The sequence below is a fragment of the Chlamydotis macqueenii genome, chromosome 11 (genome assembly GCF_036417535.1).
Source record: "Chlamydotis macqueenii isolate bChlMac1 chromosome 11, bChlMac1.mat, whole genome shotgun sequence".
Classification (NCBI taxonomy): Eukaryota; Metazoa; Chordata; class Aves; order Otidiformes; family Otididae; genus Chlamydotis; species Chlamydotis macqueenii.
In genome coordinates, this window is record NC_141566.1 from 7,253,934 (window position 1) to 7,276,618 (window position 22,685).

The window sequence follows — 22,685 nt, forward strand, 5'->3', positions numbered from 1 at the left end:
TGGAAGACTAGATGAGACTTTGAACTTTTAGAAAGACTTGGGGGAAAAAAATAAAGTTTTTTTTTTTTGTCAATACAGTACTGCTACTAGGAGACAGATAATTTTTTTTTTTTTTCACTGGGGCAGAAAGTTCTCAAGCACACAGCTACAGAGCTGGTTGGGTCCATCACTGGTGAAATGATTTTCCCTAGCCCAGCTCTGGCAGAGGTTGGGATGTTGCTGGGCCCTTTGCAGGCAAGCAAACAGGATGCTAAGCACTGGCAGGCGGGGTGTGTTCTCAGGCTCTGTGGAGGTCAGCTCTCCCTGTCCTGGGCTTGTAGTGTCTGAGAATAAAACCTTCACTAGAGACAAAAGTTGTCTCTTTCTGGAGGAAGTACTTGGATAGGATTTCTCATCAGTTGAGTATGAAAAGACCCAACCCCAATTTCCGGAGTGAAAACAGCTGTTCACTTAGTTGTTTTTTTGTTTTTTTTTTTTTTTTTTTTTTTTTCTTTAGGAGGCATCTCCCAAGTTTATGCCTGGCTCCTGATACCAATAGTAATCCATGCAGCTGGCCTCAGATTCATGCTGGGGCTACTGTATATTGTATATGGTTCTCAAAAAAGCTGTTAAATTACAGCATGGCATCTCTGCCTTATTCCTTAGAAGGAATCTTGTTCTTTCTGAGGTATTTTTTTTTTGCTATAAATACCAACCATTGAGATGTCTGTAGCTGACATTAGGTTTTGAAAGATAGCAGAGAGACAGTTAGGCCTTTCTCCAGAAATTGTTCATGGTTGAGGATGGGGAGAAGAAACAAATAGCACATACTGGATGTGGGGAAACCGGTACACAGACCAAAGGGTTTGCTAGCTGGTGCAAGAGCACACACCCAGCCTAAAATGCTTTTAGATGTACTGGCGAGTTAGTATTATAACAGCTTTTTACTCTTGCACAGCTTTTTTCACTGTATAACTCTGCTTCCAATTGTCGGTAATTCTTCCATCCTTTCAACATTTGGTTGAGATTCCTTCACCTTCATTCCACCTTGTCAGTGCTTGATTCCTCAGAGGTGTTATGAGTGTGTCTAGTTCTCTGGATATTGAGTTAATCGCATGCTCACTGTCACTCCACTGAAGTCATCAGAAGTGAAGTTCCCCTTTAATTATGGAGAGAGGTGTGCCTTTTCAATGCTTCATGACCCTTGTGCTGCTGACGTTGAACCTTAAGGCTGTTGAGAATGTCTTATTCAGAATGCCTCGGGGAAGGATTCTGGTTATTTTTATAAATACCCTTCATTTCTCCTACATTTTAAAGACTTCCTTTTACAAAATAACCCTTCTCTGTAAAGAATTGCTAAGTGGTCAGCCAGTAAAATTCGCTGCCATCTGCAGTTTTTAAGAAGGGGCTGAAAATGTGGTTAGCACATGAATTCCCAGGGGGGTGTCACAGGGGGTGAGGCTGCTGTGGTAATTGCTGACCCTGGGTAAGGGGAGGAGTGATTGCTGGGAGGCACAGTAACAAGAGATTGCTGCTTGCAGCCATCCAAATTTGCTCTCCTTTGCATCTTGGTAATGAGCCATTAGGACTTTGCAGAGCAGCTTTATTTGTTTGCCCTGGTTCGTTCAGTGTACCAGGGTTAGCCTTATCTCCTGCCTTCTCATGGGGTCTTGAAGTTCTCAGCTACTAGATTTTTGCTGCCTTGGAGGGTTTGGAGAAGCCTGTTAAATCACAGTGTGACTGCAGAGGAGCTGGAAGCAGCGTAGTGAGGCTGTCATGAGATCTAGGACATCTAACTTTATGGTGTTAGCCCTCACTGGAGGGTATAGCTAAACTTCCAGCTGTGGCCAAGGTTGTTTTTGGGATGGCAAAGCCCCGCAAAACAGGCTTGTGGATTCTGGACCAGGATGGAGATTCCTTTGTAGGTCCTGCAGCAGCTCCGTGTACAGCACCAGCAGTGGGGCCATTTCTACATAGATGTTTTGCTTTGGATCAAGTTAAATTTAACTAAAAGAAATTTTCAGGCTGGGAAGTTCTGATTAGAATTAGGCCTAGTTTTTCAGCCCTGGTGTTTACTATAGCTCTGGTAAAATACCTTGGATGGTCCTTGTATGCCATGTGAATGCTTGAGCCTCTGAGCTATAAAGCTATGCACCCTACCTCTAAGAGGTACGTAAATATTTCATAAAGAGAAGAACAACTACAATAGCAGATTGAATATAATCACAATAAAGCCAATATTGCAGACTCAAGCAATAATTTCCAGTGTTGATTACAGAGTGCACCAATCTCAACAGAACTGAGTTGGTCCAGAGCGATCTTGGTGCTTAAAAAACTATCCTGATAAAAAGATTTGAGACCCTTTTCTGAGCTGGGTAGAAAAAGGATAGGTCTCCAGATTTTTCTTTCCCCTCTAGATTTTTCTTTCCCTAGCTGAATTAGCAGATATGATGTCTTGCTGGTTTTGTGATAGTTTGCAGCTGGCAACTTCTACTCTTTGCTGTTATTGGAAATACTGCAAAGTGAAACAAAATCCTTTGGGGTTGAAATGAGTAGTTCAAGCCAAAACAAATTGTTACCATTTATTGAATATATATATATACACACATACACATTTTTATATATGTAAAAATAAAATAATTAAAAAAAATAAATTGCTTTAGGTCTACATAAAGTATTTTCTCTCTCTGCAGCGGAACCACTGATCTGAAAAGATCAGTTATTCACACTTCTCTGTTGGTGAGGGATGTTTGCCTTTCAAATCATCAGGTTTGTAATGAAATTGTAGTATAGAGTAATAGCTTCTCTTTTACAATTCCCCTTTCGGGCTCTTCTTTACCAGATGTCTTAGAAACCTGACTCTTTAAATTTAAGGATCCTGTGTTATCAGGTTCTACCTGGACTATAACTTCGCCACATAGTTTTTCAGCAAGAACTTGAATTTCGGAAAGTATCTTAAGGCAGCTGCCTTGCTTCCCCTTTAGGCATGTTTGGTTTCTCCTCTGACTCAAATCAGAAAGAGCTGGGGGGGAATGTCATAATTTCTTCTTCTCTTCTTTTTTAGTACCTTTTCATCAAACATGAGGAGCTGCATCTCTTTGTGCTTCAAATAGTGTTATCCTTAGGCAGTGGTTAAGTAGAAAAATGTGTTTCTGCCTTGAAAATCTTATCACCTTGCTCTCACATTCTTCACTTTTCTTCTGTCTGTGTATCCTTTGTGACTGGGCATGTACTGTAACAACATTATTTATGTAAAGTACAGGAAAGAGCTGTACGTTTAGAGTCCAAAGGCAGATTGTAATTCAGTAGAGATCAGGTGTTTCTTTGATTGCAGCTACTTTGAAAAATGAAAATGAAGTGCAAATAATAATTTCCTTCCCTCAATTATTGTGAAAAATAGAATAACATCTATGTTTGAGATCGACTTTTTGTTTTAAAAATCTTAAAAATGTACTTAAACAGACATGCCTGTTAGGAAACTTTTTTTTTTTTCCCAAATGTGTGGCTTCCAGTTAATCTGATGGAAAGAGGCCACAGTCCTGGGTGTAGTGCTGCCTCTGCAGGGAAAAGTAAGTTAAGAGCTCTTGGGACACCAGAGGCCTCCCCAGGCCCTAAGTAATGGAGCAGTCTTTACTCAGGTGCAGCTGGCTGGAGAGTCTGTCTGAATGACCTGAATGGAAAAGCTATTTATTGTGCTTGTTCTGCCCTCCGAGAAGAAGGAGATTGTCTTACACTGCTTGGGTCTGAGTGAGGGCTCTGTAGGCTCAGACATTTCAGGACACTCGGGGGTGGTGGGGCTGTGAGGATTACTGGTTCTGCGGTGAGAACAAGGAGGATGGAGTAAGGAGTGCTGGGCAGGGAGCTGAGCTGCTGCAGGAGAGCAGGACCCTGAATCTCCCCAGTGCTTAGCAAAGTGGAAGAAGGGAGGAGATGCAGGTGTCATAGTCATTCTTCGTTTATCTGAGCCAATGGGACATGGATGGGGCTGACTTCAGCGGGGCCGTTTAGGGTGATGTGAGATGTTTCACATTCCAGGTGGTGTTAATGGGTGTGTGTACCTGACTTAGAGATGATGGGACACCTCAGCTTCTTCAGGTGAATCAGCCCCCAGCAGGGCAAGCCCAGAGAAGACAGGAGGCGTTTCTCCTCTGGGACAGAGCCAGTCCCCAGGAGATTTCCCTGGCTGTTTCTAAAATAGTGGCAGATCCATCCAGTTGCCTGCACAATCTCTGTGCATGGTGGGAAGCCTCCACTGAGTGCAGCCAGAGGTTGCACATCTCTTGCCATATTCCTCTGAATTTTGCTCCATGGCTGATGTTGAGGGGTGGTTTATTCCTCCAAAACACAGAGTAAGACTTCTAAAGTACCTGGCAATGCCTCAGTACCATGCGTCTTACAATTACAGCATCTTCTGATACAGCTTTAACACAGTATGGAGGAGGACGACAACTGGGTACATTCTGCACCTGGATTGTCATCACTCCTTGCCCCAAAACTAAGGACTTTTGCCTATGAATATCAGAACAGTACTGAGATAAGGAATCATTTAGCACTGCGAACTTCCTGCTGCCTCTGTTTCTCCATTCCTGCACCAAATGAAGAGTTCTCTAACTACCGCGTGACGGTACCATAAAATATTGAACAGGGGAAGCAATCCTAATGTTGCACCAGGTACTGTAAGCAGCACAGCAAAATGATTAATGAGACCTGGCCCTAGCTCTGTCAAAGCCAGATCTGTTGGGCTGCACAGTTTCTTCTTTTTTGGAATATTCTGCTGAGCAGCATGTTGCCATACAGACTCATCAGCAAATGAGTAGCAGATGGAGCAGTGACACATTTTATCTTGCGGCAGCAGGGACATTGTATGTGCTAGGAGAATTCAGAGAAGTTAGTTCCATGCAAAGTATGTGATGAAAGAAAAGCTGCAGATCGTTTTTCTCTCTGTGCAACATTGCAGATGGACAAACAGAGGTAAGTGGTTGTCTCAAGCAAGGCAGTAACAAAGAATGAAATGTTCAAGAAGTTAAAATTAAAACCCCTGCTATGGCAAAGATAAACATCTCTGCCTCCCGTGCCCAGCTGTTACACCATGGCTTAGTTTTAGTTTCAGATAGTATCCTTTCAATCAGGGCTTTACAGCTTGGTAGGTAGAGCTACCATTCTTCAAATGCCAGATGCTGTCTGTCATCAGAGAGCAGTTAATCCATATCCTGGGCCTTGTATAAATTGATTCCTCCACCCCTCGTAATATTAGAGCACATGAGGAAAAATCTGAAAATGAATCTGAGCTGAGAGCGAGTTTCAGGATTGTTTGGTTCCTGGGCTCTGCCCACATATGCCTTTTCCTCCTCTAAGCTCCATGTACCCCATAGTGTTTACTGGGATACTTAGACTGGAAATAGCTGATTGTGAAGTGCAAGCCTGAGGCTGGATCCTGAAGCTAACTAGACTGTGAGAAAGAGTAAAGCAGACATTACAAAGCAAGGTCTGTCTGTGTCCAGACAACATCTAACTTTTGAAGATGCAGTCATAGTCTGAGATGCAGGTATGGTTTGACCCGTGACAGTCCTTGCAGTAAGATTTGTTTGTTGTTTTTTTTTCTTTCTCTATTAACAGACATGCAGGGAGATGCTTTCTGCCTGGTTTATGTGGGTAGCGTTTCCCTGTCATTGTCACCTCGATACTCATGCTGCATCCAGGGATTTGGCAAGTATTTTTTCCCAATGACTGTATTGATCTATATGGAGAGAGCATATGCAGTTGGCAGCGTGCTGTGTGCTTCGCTGTTTGCCAGGTACAACGCACATCCATAGATGTCAATTTGCCGTGGCAGTGCTGTGCAGTGTTGGTGGATTTGGGCCAATGCACCCAAAAAGTGTCTCAGCCCTCCCACAGTCCAATTACTCTTTAGACAGAGCTTGTTTAGATGAGGAAAGAGATGTGACAGGGTACTGGTAGGAGCAGAGAGTGGGTCACAGTAACCCAACTGGCCCTTTCAGTCCTTTATCCTGGTCTCTGCTGTCTTCTATAATAATTAATATCCTGTTTCAGTGCATGACATAAGATGTAATTCAGTAGTCTGTTCTCCTCACTTGCACTGTCCAGTGACATCCTTGATGCACAAAGGGCTAAGACTTAAAACAGCTGACAAACTGGGAACCATGTGCTGGTCTGGAGATATGTCGTGCTGCGCAGAGAGGGAGATGCTGGCAGCCGGAGCCAAGCCTGACGCTTCCTGGATTTCAAGGTGTGACTGCACTGCATCGCCAGGGTCTAGCTGAAGTCTGCAGTGGGAAACATGGTGGCTACCAGGGGAGGACAGAAGTAGTGGGACACACATGTCAGCTGTAAAGCTTCCCATGCCATGGTGGGAAAGCGCTTCCCCCTCTCCAGCCTGGAGACACAAACACTGGCCAAACCAAATTCCCAATTCCAAATCCTTTGGGACAGAGGATCCTTAACCACCTGCTGCTCGTCTTTCTGCTGATTGTGATGTAGTAAGAAATAGCTGGATATTTTTTCATAGTTGAAGGCTTTGTTAAAGAACCCAGCTCTGCACACAGACAGCAAAGTAGCCAGCGTGCCTACCAGACACACATGAATGAGCTTAGTGACCATGAAACCTAATAGTCCTGCTCCAGCTAGGCAGAGTTTAAATAGATGTTTTGCAAAGAACCTCAGGGCAGCTCTTAGCAGCAAATAACAAAACTTTCCTGAAGAGGGTCTGCTAGTCATGGAGTTTTGAGTGCTTTTGGAATCAGATTGGTTTTCGCATAAAAAGTTGGTGGAGAGGAAGAGACAGCTCTTTTTATCCATGTGAACAAAGTTTAGAAGCACTCTGAGATGTACTTTCTGCTCTCAAGCCCAGATCCTCTACTAACTTGTATTCTGGGCAGAGCTGCTGGGATTTCCCAGTTGTACTAGAGCAGCGGTTCACCTGGTTACTGCTTCCTTCTTCCAGCTCCCCTGGTGCCAGTGGCCCCTCCATAGTGTCACTATCTGTATCTGCATCTTCTTCCCAACACTGATGCAAATGCAGAATACATGAGGGTGTTGCACATTATAAAGATTTCCTGAGAATCTGCTCAGGTCTGCTGCCTATAAATAATGTGACTCTTCTGAGTGCATACCAACAAAATCTTGGTGCTAACCCATCACGTGTGCTTTCTTCTCCCTCCTTTTTTAAGATGTGTGTAGATACAGATACAGATCTGCACTTCTACACCAGCAAGTGATCAATATGGTGTTCAGATATGGGAAAATTGGAAGTGATCACCTGTCAGAGTCATTATCTTGAGGTACATGAATATGTTTGAGAGATCTAGGGTTTTGTATATGTATTCAGTCCCTTAAAGAACAAAAGCAGGAGCATTTATTCACACTTAGTGTGGGTTTTGTTTTCTGAATTTCAGCTGAAGAGAATAATAGAGGCAATCTGACCTCCTTTTTGGTAGCATGCAACAATGATGCTCTAATGACAGGCACATAAGTCCAGATATTTTCTGCTCTCCAGTCTCTTTTCTGAAGATCAAAGACCATCTCATGACAGCCCTAATGAGTCTCCCGAAGAGGTTGAACTGCAGGTTTTAGTATTTTGCCAGTTGAAAACAATCAAGCCTTTTACTGCAGGAGAGAAAGGGAGGGAGAGTTGGAGAAAAAGGCGTTCTGACAACAGTCAGCAGTACAGCAATGCTCAGATGATCTGCTGAAATACTGGCCTTGTCACACCTGGCTGGATTGGGCAGAGCTGTAACAAAAGGACTTGTTTTCCCCTTGAAATATTTTGGTTTTTTTTCTTTGTGAGAGAGAATGAGTCATTTGTTAACACATAGGGCTTTTACACCAAAGTAAGGAAGATATGGGGGCAAAAGCTTTAAATTGCCTGTCAATGACCTGGTATATTCTGAGAAGTCATTTCTTGAGGCTTCATTCTGAGACAGGCAGTCGGCGTGGTCAGGGAAGGTCTCGCTGTGCACCTCAGTTATTAGCTAGTCTTTTCTGGGACATTGACTTTATGTCTGGATGATAGATGCAGACAGCCTCGCAGAGCATGGGAGTGGGATGAAAAGAGCGTTCTGGGGCACCCATTGTTGCTTTTATTTGTTTGACACCTCATGGCTTGAGATCTGACTGATATGAAGAGCTCCACCATGCTTTGTTGCTTACAAAGCGGTACCTGTGCTCCTCACACCCTGCCTCTGTGCTCTTCCTCGCTGAATGGTGTTTCAGACTTCAGAGTCCGGGGAACTGATCTGAGCAGTGGCAGGTCATCACCCTAAGGGATAGGGCTGGGTGAGGGATTTATATGCTGAGACGGGGTCTCAAAGAGGGGAGAGCGAGTGCCCTGCTCTTCAGGGAGAGTGGCAGCTTCTGGGTGGTGTGAAGAGAGATGTGGGGAGGATGGAGAGGTTGAGGCTGGTGTCTGTCAGCAATGACCAGATGGATGGGGGTGGGTGTTGTTGGTAAAAGACGAGGATAATTGGATTTCAAGCAGAGATAGCCTGAAATGCATACTTTACTAAAAAACCAGCAAATCTGAAGCAGCATGAAGTCTCCCCTGTATGATGACCAGGGTGTGGGGGAGAGGAGCTGGGGCTGCATGAGGCTGAGGCGGCCTGAAATCAGTCTGTGATGGTCAGAGTGGCACTTCATTGCAACTGATGGCTCCAAGGTGGTGCCTAGAGTTTTTGTCAGTGCTTTGCAATGGACTTCATGCCTACTTTACACGTAGATAATTAAATATCAAACAGCGAGGCGCTTTGTCTGGTCACCAACGTAGCCAAGATGACAGCCTTGGCCTCCCCAGTCCCAGTCCCAGCCCCACTGGCCACACTGCTCATAGGTCAGTTCAGTTTTAAGTGCATGGGATCCTCCTGTGTTCTCCAGCTTGCAGAACATGAGGCTGCACACAACAAATCGCAGTTGTCTGAGGCGATGGAGGGGTGGTCTCCTTGCTGCCACCAGGAACCCTCCAGAGATAATGCAGATGGAGGTGTTGCGCTCTCTCATCTCTTGTGTGTTACAGCCTGGAAAGCAAACACCACAAACACTTCTCTGGTCGTTATATCACATGTGCAACTCCTTAATTAGCCAAAACTCTCACCAAAAGACTTTCTTCCTTCCCTTTCTTAATGTAGCCTGTCCCACCATCTGCTGGGGAGAGACAATTTGGTAAGTGATTTACAAAAACGTGAAGAGGTGCTTTTCTGTTGTTCATGAGTAACTCTCCTCCAGTGCTGTGGTGTTCGAAATCCTCTGCAAAGCTGACTCCTAACGTTGTCATTAATGTCTCTGGCATGGTTGGGAGGAATGAAGGATGAGCTTTAGCTGAACATTAATCTCAGATTAGACTGGTTTAGTGAAAAAAAAGAAAAGGCAATTGCATAATTTCTGAAAACTAAAGGGAGACAGAAACCTATTAATTTAGATGTAAATCACTTTAAAGTGCTGCTCTGGGTTGAAATTTAGTTGATGTTAAATTTGTCAGCTTGAAAATGCTGGGAGGGAGAGGGGAGGGGGTAAAGGGAGAGAGATTGCAGGACTGCTTTCAGAACTCCTTTATAATCCTAGATATTTAGAATGAAGTGAAATCCTACCTTGTGGTAGTACTACAGATTTGTCTGAAGGAAGAGGAGGGAATATTTGCCTTCCAGTGCTTGCTTTGAACTTCTGAGCTTATTAGAGCCCTGAATCAATATTCAGTGCAATTTCATTACCAGTTGAGTGAATTTGGATTTTTCATTCAAAGTGATTATTTCCCTCCCTCTAGCTGTCAGAGGGATTCTTAAATACCCTTTTGCTCCAGACTGATCAAAACATTAGTGGAGCTTTGTGAAGTTTGGACCTGCTGCTCAGCACCAGATTCATTAATCTTTTGGGTTTCTGACAGATGCTCACTAAAAGCAGCTGTGTGTTAAAACTTTCCTTTAGTGATCAACACATAAAAGTACGCGGAACTGGGAGGAATAACACAGAATATATTATGTGCTGTGAATGTATAACTGAAACATAAAGTGGCTAGAAAATAAAATGTAAAACTGCTGCTTGACATGATTCATTATAATGTTTGAGGAGTATTTAACAGTTTAATTTTCTTAATGATTACAAGTGTTTGTTCAGAATATTTCTAATAGATATTCACAGAGAATACAAAATAGAGCATTTTATATCCAAGGCTGGAATTAATTTGTGCAAAATTTGTCTGGTAAAAAATAGATTTCTTTAATACTTCAGGCGCAGATGCTGCCAATTCTTTAGCAACTTTTACAGTTACTAAGAAAAATTGTATGTATTATGAGACAAGTCTAATAGATCATAGTTAGTCACTTAAACTTGCAGGAAACACATTTATTAGGGCTTAATCTGTATTATTAAGCACTCATGGGGAATTTGCTATTAAAGCATAAATCACTGTCAGTGATGATCTCTAAAGAGCCATGCATGCTGACTATGACCTCTCAATCTTCACTGCACAGAGAGCAGGCAAGACATGATTTCTAGATATGCATCAGTTCAAAGTGAAGTGTCTTGGGAGTAGTCTGCAGGGTCAGTCCTTGCCCCAGGCATCACAAGTCCTCGCTTTTGGGTGAGTTTCTGAGTTTGCAGAAAGGCTTGGCCATGAAGTAGCACGAGGCCAGGCTCACAGCCTGTTCAGTGGGGAAGATGTTCTGTGGAGCCTGCCTGGTGGCTGCAGTTAGTCACAGAGGGGTTTACTCCTACACGGAGGCCAGCATATCGCCACCTAAACAAGAACATTCTCTACCCTGTGCTGCAGGTGTGATACAATGCCCAGCCATGTAGGAGATGGGCAGAAGATAGCCTACCTCGAATGGGCCTCCGTCAGCAACCAAGGGCTGTTGCTCGTGACCACCTCATCAGTGCGCCAGGCATCACTGGCAGTTGGACATGTGAAAGGCAGGCTTTTGGTCAGATATTCTGGGTTAGGGGGGGAATGTGCAGTGGTGAACCTTACTGAATGCTAAAACACACCTCCCTGGAGCCACAGACTCGCAACTGGCCTCACAACACGTGCAATGTGTTGGATCTGTTCACCAGCCTCAGCACAGCAGAGCCTCTTATGGACAAGAGTTTTTGTGTTTCAGACCTCATCCTGCATTATAAAGTCATCATTGCAGTATTTGGAAGGCACCATTCTTGGAAGGCTGAGACCCCATTTCCATGAGATTTTTGGCTATAGATAACCAAGAGTTTTTAACCTAGGTGTTAATGAAATAATGTATGTCTTAATGAGCTCTGATCCCCTGGATTTCTGTGGGTTAAGGAAGAAGTGATTTAACTTTTGCATATGAAGAGGGGTTTACAAGTGCAAGTAACTGGACAGCCCTAGGCAGTATGTATCAGTGTGAGCTAAGGACAATGTGCTTTGACCAGTGTGTCCTCTTGGACAGCCTTATTGGCAGGAGGTGGCTCCTGTTTGACAGCTGTCAGGGACAACACAACAGGAAAAAGCCTTAAAATTCTGCTTGGCAACAAGCAGCAATCTTCAAGAGGAGAAACATGGTAAATATTTTGCTGCTGGTCCATCCTGAAAGATGGGGGATTGGCATGTACAATGTGGCGTTCAAACAGCACCCTGAGTAACGTTCGAGTTCTGTCTGTCAGGCATTTTACGTAAGTCGTTCTTCTGATTGCGGTTTGATTTCATTCTTGTTTGTTTTAATACACTGTGAATTCAATTCTCAATTGCACTAAAGCGTTTTCCTCTTCTTTGACAGCGTGTCAGAGGCTACAAAGTATGTTCATATTAAGTGCTCTTAGTATTGTCAGAATGACATGAAGCATCTCAGGCTGAGCGAGAAGGTCTTTTCTTGGTGCAACTTGGTGCTCAGAAGTCCACAGAAGTTAAGTCTGCTAAGTAAGTGTTTCTTTTCAACAGTACCTGGAAAATAAATATCTAGTGTGATCAGAAGACTGTGGCTGTAATTCACATATAATTCTCCCACAAGATCCGGGGAATCGGAGACAGAGACTGAAAAGACTATTAGGTTATCTGCAGTCTTTCATGTAGAATCTTTTCATTGACTAACAGTAGGATTAAAATCAGTCTGTTGTTCCTCCTCTATACATATTTCCTACACTCTTATGAAATCTTCTTTTAGATGGCTTTGAGCAGAAAGGATAGAATTTCTTTTTAAAAAAAGACTGATTCAGAGTTAGAAAGTATAAGACTTTGTAGTGTTAAAAATAGATGCAGACCCCTGTGTCAGTCTCATTTCAGATCCAAAGCTGTACTTCTACTTTTGCATCTTCCAGAAGAAACACTTGGTTTAGCTTGGTAGGGCTGTAATATATTGACATCAGTACCATGAGCATAACTGAGATGAATTTGATTCCGCTCCTCACGCCACTTCTTTCTTCAATCTATATTTCACTTGAGCAACTTGATTTGGTGTCAGACAGAGTTGCATGTGGTAAAGGGTCCTGGCGTTTTATTGCTCCTGCCTAGATGATATTACTAATGTTTCAAGGAGTGCTGTAAAGCATGGAGGCAAGACATAAATCTCTAAAGGTAGCCTAGCTACTGTAAAACTATAAAACAAATGCAAGCCTTTTGCATTTTCTGCAATGATCTTAGAAAAGAACTTGACTGATTGACTGCTAATTCTGCTGATTGAAAATGGGGGATAGATTTGTATTAGCCAGATGAAATCTAACAGGCAAGCTACCCCTTTGTTCTTACGGTTTTGCAATGTAACAAGGGAAAAATAGAAGGAAATAACATGCGCCTAGTTTTTTTTTGAGCTGACACTGGGCTATCAGTTAGAGCTGGCCAAAAGGCAGATTCTCCATGTTGTAAAACAACTATTTTTTTTTTTAAATTATGTTTTATGTCACTTTGAATCAGAGTGCTACCAAATATTTTGACACTTCCTGTGAACTGGATATCCTGTCAAAATATCATTTTTTTTGAAATGCTGAAATGTATAATTGTAAATTTACTCCCCTTGGCCCACGCTGCTTTTGGGCAAAATGCATTTCTCTTTCTCAGTATCCCCACTGCTGACAGAAGCTATGAAACAGGCAGGAGTAGCTGCGGGCCTGGTGATCTGGGGCTTGTTCCATGCAGCGTGCTCGGAGCCATGGGCCCGCAGGCTCTTCCTCCCCTTCTTTACACAGGTTGCTACTCTTGCTGGCTCTTGTCTTGCCTGTTTGACCTTTGCCAAGTCATTCAGGATCTGTTTTTGTCATAAGGAAGTCCTGGTTTCCTGAATGTAGGCCCATCCTCTGCATACACACTCAGTCTCACCTTGGCTCACCATGGTCCGTGCTTTCTGTGGCCCTGACTACACTGAGCAGGTTCCTCGTACCTCTGTGCTTAATTGCAGCCTAGCTTTAATCACTGGATCTTTTCTTTGGGTTGTCCAGTCAAACCTGCTTCAAAAAATGTATTTTGACTTCATTGATAGAATTTTGGATTAAATTGGTTTCTATGGGAAGTTTCTGTCTACCTCACTGTGTGCCATTTCTAGGATTAGTATTAGTATTGCTTTCAAACCTACCCTATTTCTGGGAAACTTTCTTTCCTGTGGACCTTGTTCCTTGAAATTCCTTCTCATCTCAGCCTCACATTCAATTTCTATGTTTTGTATTATTTGCTTGGATATTTCCACTGACATTTTAGACTCCTCTAAGAATTATGGGCTGTGGTACACACAGTTCTGCTTTCATTAATGTAGGTATTGCCCTGACCTTGCTAGGTGACCTGCAAACTCTGAGTTCCGTGACATTATCATCTCCACCTGTGCCCATCTGAAACGTGCAGTCTGGAGCTAAAGGAAGGGGTGGGAACTGTAGCTGAAATGTCTGAACAGACAGGTGCTGCACCTCACCTGAGTGGTTCAGGACGGAGATATTAAACCCTTACTTTCCTGGATGTGCTTGCACAGCTTATTTAAAAAACAACCAAACAAAACCAAATCAAAAATCCCACCACAAAGCCCAAAGCAACAAAACCACCCAGAAAACATCCCAAAGTGATGCTTAATTACTTTTGGCTCATGCAATGTTAATTAGATTGGCTGGGTGTCTTGGAATCTAAAAATTATGATCTTCAATGTTTGATGAGAGAGATTCCTGCCAATGACAAAAAGCAAGGAAATTGTTCACAGGTTGGCAGATGATGACAGGTTGACTTAAATTCTCATAAGTTACTGAAGGATTCCAGTGCCAACCTCAAGTCACACTCTCCGTCCCCAACTGCCACCACACACCGTCAACTGCCTGGCCTGCAGTGTATGCCAAAGGCAGTAAATAATAACTGAAAAAAAAATAACTGAAAGGGAGTTATAAAATATTATTTTGCACGTTATTCTGCTCTCCTTCTTCATTTTGTGCTTTGTTAGACAATGTTGCCTGACGCATTAGTAATAGTTACTGTTAATGCTTCACTAATTGTGTCCGTCTCTTCCCAGGAGGAGACACTGTGATCTTGATAGTGTTTCAAACTTGCTGCTGATAATTTATGGCATGCAACCAAATATTTCATTTACTATAACATGACACCTCCTATTCTGGTAGTGATGATTTTGAGTACTGTAAATGATATGAAACAAGGAATTAATTTTTCCAAACAAAATTAGGTATTTGTCCATTTCTTTTTTTCTAATTTGCTGAAGTTGGCAGTATGGCACAATTAAAATGACATAAATGATCTTGAGCAAAGTTGTGGTTTTCAACAAAAAAAAAACCCCTCCCAATAGTTTCAGCACTGAGTATTTCTAGGAAGTTCCATAGCTGCACAGAACAGTTTGGAGTCACTAGAATACGGATTACTCCACCTCTGTTTCCTCTTTGTTTGAAGCGATGCCAGAGGCTGGCAGGGTGTAAGAGCTAGCTGGCTCTAGATCATCCTGCAACGTAGTTGGGAGGCTGGGGAAAAGACTAGAAATGGCAAGATTTCTCTCTGCCCTGCCATGGAAGATGGACCCTTGCCATAGGACATGACAATGTGCTGTATGGAGTTATTGTAGCTCTTGCTAAGCAGGTGTTGCTCGATCTGTGCAGGAGTTTGCAGCCATGTCCTTGCATGTGCTCCTTGCTGTCCTTTGTATTTTAATTCATGGGAGATGCTGCTGCTGCATTCACTTTTTGGTCTGCGGCCTAAGTTAGTCCAGAAACTGAAGCCAATAACTGTAGTAAGTTCCCTGCCCTTCTAAACCCTATAGTGGGTATACGTTTGCTGGAGTCAGCCTTAAAAAACCAACACCCCAAAAAACCCAGAAAACCAACAAAAAACCCCCTCCAGATCTCGTTTTCATTTGAAGATGTATGTGCTTTTTTTCTCTTTGTAAGTGGGGGATCTTGCGATGCTCAGTGTCTTTGGGTTGTAGATGGAAGCATTTAATAGTGAGCTTGAACAGCAGCCAAGTTTAGGAACAGATATGGTCACAGATGAACGTATTAGAAGTTCTGTTATTTTATACACCTGTGTGCAGGTATCACATGATCTGTGATAAGCTTTGGATTGGAAGCACGTGTCTGTGATTCACAAACCACAAAGTGCGTACTTTTTTTTTTTTTCTTGAAATTAAGGCATGAAATATGTATCTTTTAAAGCAGACGCTTGTGTGTGAAATAAAACTACAGAATCAGAGGGACTCAGGGTTATAGCTTTTATATGTTTTTATACAGAGTGAGCTGTTTCTATGGAAAAAAGCATAGAGGATGTTGCAATGAAGAAGGTATAGAAAATGGTAAAGAAAATGAACATAAAAGAAGATTATAGTAGTGTGAAGTTCTATGAAACAGAACAAAAGTATTGCAGTATAAAATTCAATGGAGGTTAATGTTTTGGCAAAGAAGAAATACTGTTCCTAAACTGATATTGTCTTTCTCTCTCTTTCTCGGCTGATCTTATCAAACCTGTTGGCTAACACCAACTAAAGTGTATTCATAATTAATAAGTCCGTGGTCTGTTTTATCTGTTGAGTTTGATGTTTGGTAAATTCTTGTAATCCATTAAAACTGAGACTCTGGTGTTTTGTAAGTCCTGAGCCCTGAATCTGTCCAATCTGTCCAGCTCCCTGAGCTCTTCCTTTCCCTTCCCACTGTGTTGTGGCTAATTGTGAGGGAAGCTGAACTATGTCAAGGTTTAATCGGTGTTGCTAACAGATTATAGCAAGTGATTAATTAACACAGGATCTGTCTGATTTACAGGAAGCAGAGGGGCAATGGTACTTGGCTTGTGATGGCCAACACAGGCACTCTGCTCAATGGGAGCTTTTATTTCCTGGAGCTGTCAATCTGGGATATTTCGTGAGCACAAAATCCCCTTTAAAAATCCCAAACAAACAAAAAAAAATACCCTTAGGACTGAGGGAGAGCCAAATTGCAGAAATAAATTACCCAGAGTTAGACAAGCATAAACGTTTAGACAAGCATAATTTTTTTTTTTTTTAAATGACACAAATATTAGAGAAGGGGAAAAAGTGCCTAGTTTTGAAGAAATGAGAATTCATGTTAAGGGTCTCTGATAATAGACTTAGGCTCAGCCAGATGTGGTCCCAGACAGCTTCACAGGTACTGTGTTCACTCCCTGCCTCTTGTGCTGTTCTGAATGTGGTTGGGGACTTCCCTCTTCTTCCTCCCCTGCGACATTAATTTTTGTGCTTTATTTGGTAACTAGGGGAGGGCTCTTGCATCTCACCATAGTTGCTGCAAGCAGTCATTTGCTGAAGGCTAGCTATAAACCCCCTTCTCACCTTCGGGTTGCCTGAACCCTAACCAGCTGTGAGTAGTGCCTTCCTGGAGAAGGTCATTCCAGGTTGGAGCAGCTTGGCAATCACTGTCTTGATTCCGTTCTCTTCTGGTGACCTGCCCATCGGTCCAATGGTGTCCTTTCTGGCATGCGTTGCCCCTTGTGCGATGAAGGGGTCCTTTAATACAAACGGTATCAACAATGTGGAAGGAGGATGTACGCTCTGCTTTTTCATGCCACTGTATTCCCAAGGGCACCACTATGATTTTTAACTTTTCCTCCTAAGTTCCTTTTGTTTTTTAGCTTACCCCACCTGCTACTGATTGCCGTAGTTCTATCTTTAACCATATGCTCTCTGACTTTGCCCTGCAGGTTGACTTCCCAGGCAGGTTTGGCTGAAGATATTAAGAAACAGTACAAATTGCGATCATCACAGTCTGCTAGGACATATCTGAATCTTGGCTCAGGTCTGACCTGAAAGTAAGAACAGAAGGCTGCAGAGCTAAGGATGCTTAGGAGCAGATGGATCTAACTTCAGAACGATGTTTCCAACCAAGATAAGTACGATTGTTAAAAAAGGAGAACACTTAAGACTGCTGGACAAGGCTGCCATTAGGTGATAAGATGCAAAGGCAAACAATGGCTGTTGTGCTTCTGCAGTCAAATGATCTGTACTCAAAATGGCACAGAGAAAAGGGGAAGCTAAATTTATTCATCCAAGACAAGACAATCCAGCTGATTGACAATGGCTGCCACCCTGAGCACTGCACCTTGTATGTGGCAGAAAATGAAGTAGGCTGAAGAACTTATATTAAAGTGGGAAGATATGGGTGGAAAAGGGAGAGAGGACAAGACTTGTAGAGAAGGTGTGTCTTTCCAGCTAGAACAGTCAAGAAAGCAAAATAAGTGATTCCTATGTAGGAGAGGTATGGGTCAGTGACACACATGGCATTTTATATACGGAGGTGCAATTTCACACCATCTCATGCTAGATTTGACTGAAGCTTTTTTTCTTTATTCTTACAATATTTTTAATTGTCCTACTTGGCTTTAATTAAACTATAGTAGTTTTATGGCCTTATATAGAGCGCTACTGTGGATAGAAATCTTCCACTGCAAAAAATACCTGAGGTGGTTTGAGGTGTGTAGGGTTGACCATGCCCTCAGGGCATGTTGGGAATCTGGATCATGGAGAGTCAAATATGGGCAGGTGTTGAAATGTGAGAGAAGCAGAGCGATGATTTGGCCTGGCAGGCGATGTGCTGGCCTCGGAGCAAGGAGACTCTGCTCTGCTTTTCAGCAGTGCCATGCCAGGACTTATGAATTCACTACCCTTTGCATCCTTTTCCTTCTCTGTTGTTTTGTCTGTTCATACAGCAAGGGAGTGTCTGACCATTGGTGCACAAAAGAGCCTTGACCTTCACTGCTCTCACTCTATGATCCCACTGGTATAAATAATGCATGCAGTTTTTAACAGCATACCTACAGCAGTCAGTAGAGACAGGCACTTTTTTAAAGCCCAAAGCATGCTAAGATACCTTCCCTTGGATGGAAAGCTTTCCAGAGCAAGAAGTTGATGTGCTACTGGAGTATGTTGCCCATTAGTAATAACAGTGGGTCCATATGAATAATTTCAGAACCATGATGGGACGATGTAGCTCTGGATCCAAACCCAAGATGTGCAGCTCAGTATCAATTTCCATTTAGTGTTGCTCTGAACTGCACCCAAGGTCATTACATGTGGTCCTGTCATCAAATCTCCATAAAAATGCCATGTATAGTATTAATTTTAGTAGCAAACGTATATTATAATTGTTTCACTTAAGTGATTTTCCATAGACAGCTGTTGAAAGGATACTGCCAATTTGCTTCATGATGAAAATTAAGGCTGGTAAGAGTGTGAGATTCTATATGCACACGCACACACACGTATGTATATATACACATATGTTCATTAATCCAAGGCAGAAATCTCATGGGACAAGAGGTTAAGAGAATAAAACTCATTGCACTTGTGCATCTTGGCTGGCAGAGCAGTCAGTCTGGGAGATCAGCCCCTCTTGCCTAATACTTCCCAGGGGCATTTTTGGTAATTTTTTTTGCTGTAAACCCTTGTAATCCCAGGGAAGGGAAAGGCAAGCAATGGCAATTCCATTTTGCCCTTTAGTTTTAACAAAGGCTCAAGGGCCATTTTCAGGTTGCCTGCAGCTCAGTGGCTTCAGGAGTGTGTGCTGCAAACGCCGGGTCTGTTCTTTAGCAGCTGGAGATGTAAACATACAGCAATCGAGCATTTAATTTAAGTTTGTGGGGCTGCACAACTTTCAGATTTTGAGACAAATTGGCTGCTATTAAAGGGAAACACTGATGTTTAAATATACATTCATTCCAGCGAAAGGCTGGAGGAACTTTTTAATATTTATGGTGCAATAATTGATCTTTTACCACTGTCAAAAGCTGTTAAAGACTTATCAGCTTGCTATTTCAGCACCATATGCTCTGTACAAGTTCCTCACCATGTGTCTTTCCTGCACTTTAGGGGAAGAACATTTGTTAGAATATCAAAACAGAGAATCACTTCTCCAGACGATGGTGCCTGTGTAGATGTGTGGGACTTTACCATAAGCCCTCATTTGTATCCAGACTTCTTGAGTATGGAGAGGTCTAGGGGATTCGGGTCTTTGTGTCATGAAGCCTCATTTAGCTTTTATTGTCACTGCTTAAGTCCTGGTCCCTCTCTACCACCTCACGCCAATTTTCTACATCAGAAATGCCTAATTAAAATAAAAAGGATTGAGAAATGAGTGAGAAAGAAGCAATAGTAGGGTGGGAAGAAGAGTTAATTGAATTGGATTTCTGCTTATTTTATATTATAGTGAATTTGTAGAGAAAGAGGGGTGGAATGAGTTTCTGTCATTCATTAAGATCCTACTTAAAGGGTCAGCCATACAGTAGCTGGTGAAGAGAAGAAGCCACCGAGCATTGGGTGAGTCTTGGGTCTGGCCATAAGATAATCATGGTCTTTCTAAAGACCCTAAAGAATGGAAGAATTACGGGCCTCCTTCAGTGGTGGCCCTGTGCCACACCCCCACCTGACAGTTTGGGCTGCGTCCATTTTTTTGAAGGAATATAATTTTGCAGTCCAAGCTTGCAAAGTCTGGAGCAGAAGAAAAATGTGTGCAGGTTTCAGAGCACCCTCAGCTGCTGCCTCCACCAGGAGAATCCTTGCAGGATTCAGGCCAAGATGTAGCTGGCTTGGGCTCTTCATAGACTAAGGCCAGATGGACCTATTATGGATGGCTAATTGGATTCCTCCCTCAAGAAAACCTTGAGGTGTGAGGCACTCAGTTCCTGTTGCTTTTTATCTGTGTGATTTGGGCCCCTTCCTGTTTCAAGCTCCTGTGAAAAATCCCTGCCATAACATCTCAGGAGGAGGTTACTGTGGCAACCTTAACTTTTGCTTTCTTGGCTATGCAGCAGATATTGTTGTGCCTTATTATGAGACAATTTTTGAAGATTATGGAGCTTTTACAAATCTGCTCATTCTCCACAGGGAAGGAGAAAAGTTCTGACGGGTGGTAGTGTCTGTCCCGGCAGCTCCATCAAATTCAGAGCTCCTTTTTTTTTTATGTGAAATTACAGCCCTCCTTCATTTTACTGATCTTTCATCAGGTTTTCTTCCTCTCCCTAACCTCCTAGTGACCTATTCTCTTAGAAAGCATCTAAGAGCGTTTATAGACCTCCTGTAACTCAGCAGTACCTTTGAAGACTAGGATGTTAAACTGTGATCTTTTTTTCCTGCTGTTTTTCCTCTTAACCTTCCTCTCTGATTTTAGCCATGTTCTCTGGATGCTGATTTCCTCTTATGCACAGCTGGCTGTCAGAGTCAAGAGAGACTTTTGGAAGCAGCCTGGAAGTAGAAGTTACTTAAGATAAGCTTCCTGACAACAGTGTGCTGACTGGTTTTTCAAATTCATGTTTTGCTGGGAGGATTGTTTTGAACTAAATTAAATTATTTGAGTGTGAAACCATCTAGCGTGATCCTTGATGGATAGCCCAAGGCTGGGAATAATGGGAGAGGTGTAACACCCTTCAAAACTGCTACGTGTATGTGTGTTTTTATATTCACCTGTAATTGGATGAGATTTGTTTATATGCAGTAAAAGAAGATGAGGCAAAAGCTCTAAGAAAAGGAACAAACAGAAAGGTCCCAATGCACTCATGTTTGTGGACTGCTTTCTAATGAGACTGGCAAGGCCAAAAAAAAAAGTAGAGGAATTTGGGAGAAGTTACCATGGCAGCTTTACTTCATGTTAGCTGAGGTAACACCTGACATGAAGACAGATGGGCTTAGAACTGCAGCATCTGTGTGCCTGGCATGGTGATGTGGGGCTGTAAGCATAGGGCTGGGGGCCAGGACACCTGGGTTCTGTATCCAGCTTCTCTGCCGCAACCTGAAGGACGTTGCTCACCCTTTTGATGTTATTTCTCCTCATGGCCCTTCTCTGCTTCGTCTGCTGAGATTGTTGACTTTCGTCTACAGATGCTGTTTGAACAGCACCTGACACAATGGGATTTTGCTTCTTATTGAAAGATTTCTTAAGTTCAGAATGGGTATCTGATGCTGAACAAATGCTGCCCTTGAGTTGTTTTAGTTTGGGGATGAGTCAAGCTCTATAATCTTCCAAAGAGTCACAGCAAAGCAGTTAGGCCCATCCTGGCCTCCAGTGGAAGGAGTTTGGGAATGCAGGATGTAGTCAGGCATCACTTTCTGGATCTGATGGCCTGCTTTGGACAAATGCGTAGGTGTGAAGATCTTTTACAGGCACTTGATGGAGAAGATTATTCAAGGCCACGGCATGATTCTGGAAGAGAGCTAAGTCCATCTCTGAGCAGCCAGTGAACTTCAGGTGCTTGGCTACAAGGTGGCAGGTTCAGGTCTGAGTCCCTGCCATGATGGATTTCAGATTGGGTCTCTTAACACTTCAAACAAGCCTCTTGTTTTCTGTTTTCTATTTTTCATAGCAAAAGGCAGAAGCACAGAAGGACTGCTGCAGAGGTACATGGAGTGCATAGTGAAAACGTTTCTCATGTGTGGTTCACAGCTGTGGTTCTTTCCCACCTGTCTTTAGAGGCATGTTTGTCTTTTCTCTTTCAGAGAACAAAGATTGAAGACAAAAGGGACTTGGGAAAACAGATAAGCAATCAACACAAATAGTCCAGTGCCACTTTTATCTCAAGGCTGAGACTCCGTCTCAGACTTAGTGTGTACAATGTGACTTGAGATCCTAAAGAGAAAGCCAGTGCTCCCTTGATCTTGCATGCCTTATGCAGCTCTAATACCTTTTAATGTCATAGGGAGATCTGAAAATTTGTCAAAAATGCGGAATTGAGCCTTATGTCACCGCAAGTGCTTTCTGCTAATAACTTAAAATGTCAGGCAACTGCATGTTTATGTAGGTAATGTATCAACAACACAGTAAAATATTTCTCAGCAGTGTGTAGCGAGCTCTTTGTGCCCTCTGACTAGGCTACAAATTTTTTACTTTATTTGAGAATTTTCTTTTCCTGAGAAATGGAGAAAGTGTTGACAAATCTGTGAAAATGCACTGAAATTAAGAGGTGCTACACAGTCAGAGATCACAAATTTAATTCACTACTAATTAGGTTGCATTTCAGTACAACTTAATTGATTCAATGCCTCATTCATTAGGCAGAACAGGAAGAGGTTTCTCCGCTGAAGGCACCGTCGCAGGCACTGCAGAGCAGCCCTTGGGAGGCACCAAGTAAACTCAGCCCCTATGGAGATCACCAAGATACTTCTGTACATCCCACACTGTCATCGATGGTTGGAATTGCTGACTGAAAGCAATGATGGGTGATTCAAGAACACACCACCACAAAGCCAGGCAGAAGCCATGCATGTTGGCCCATGCATTGCTAGGGACAGGAGAAGGTTCACGGCTCTGTCTGAAGTAAATAATTGTCCTTG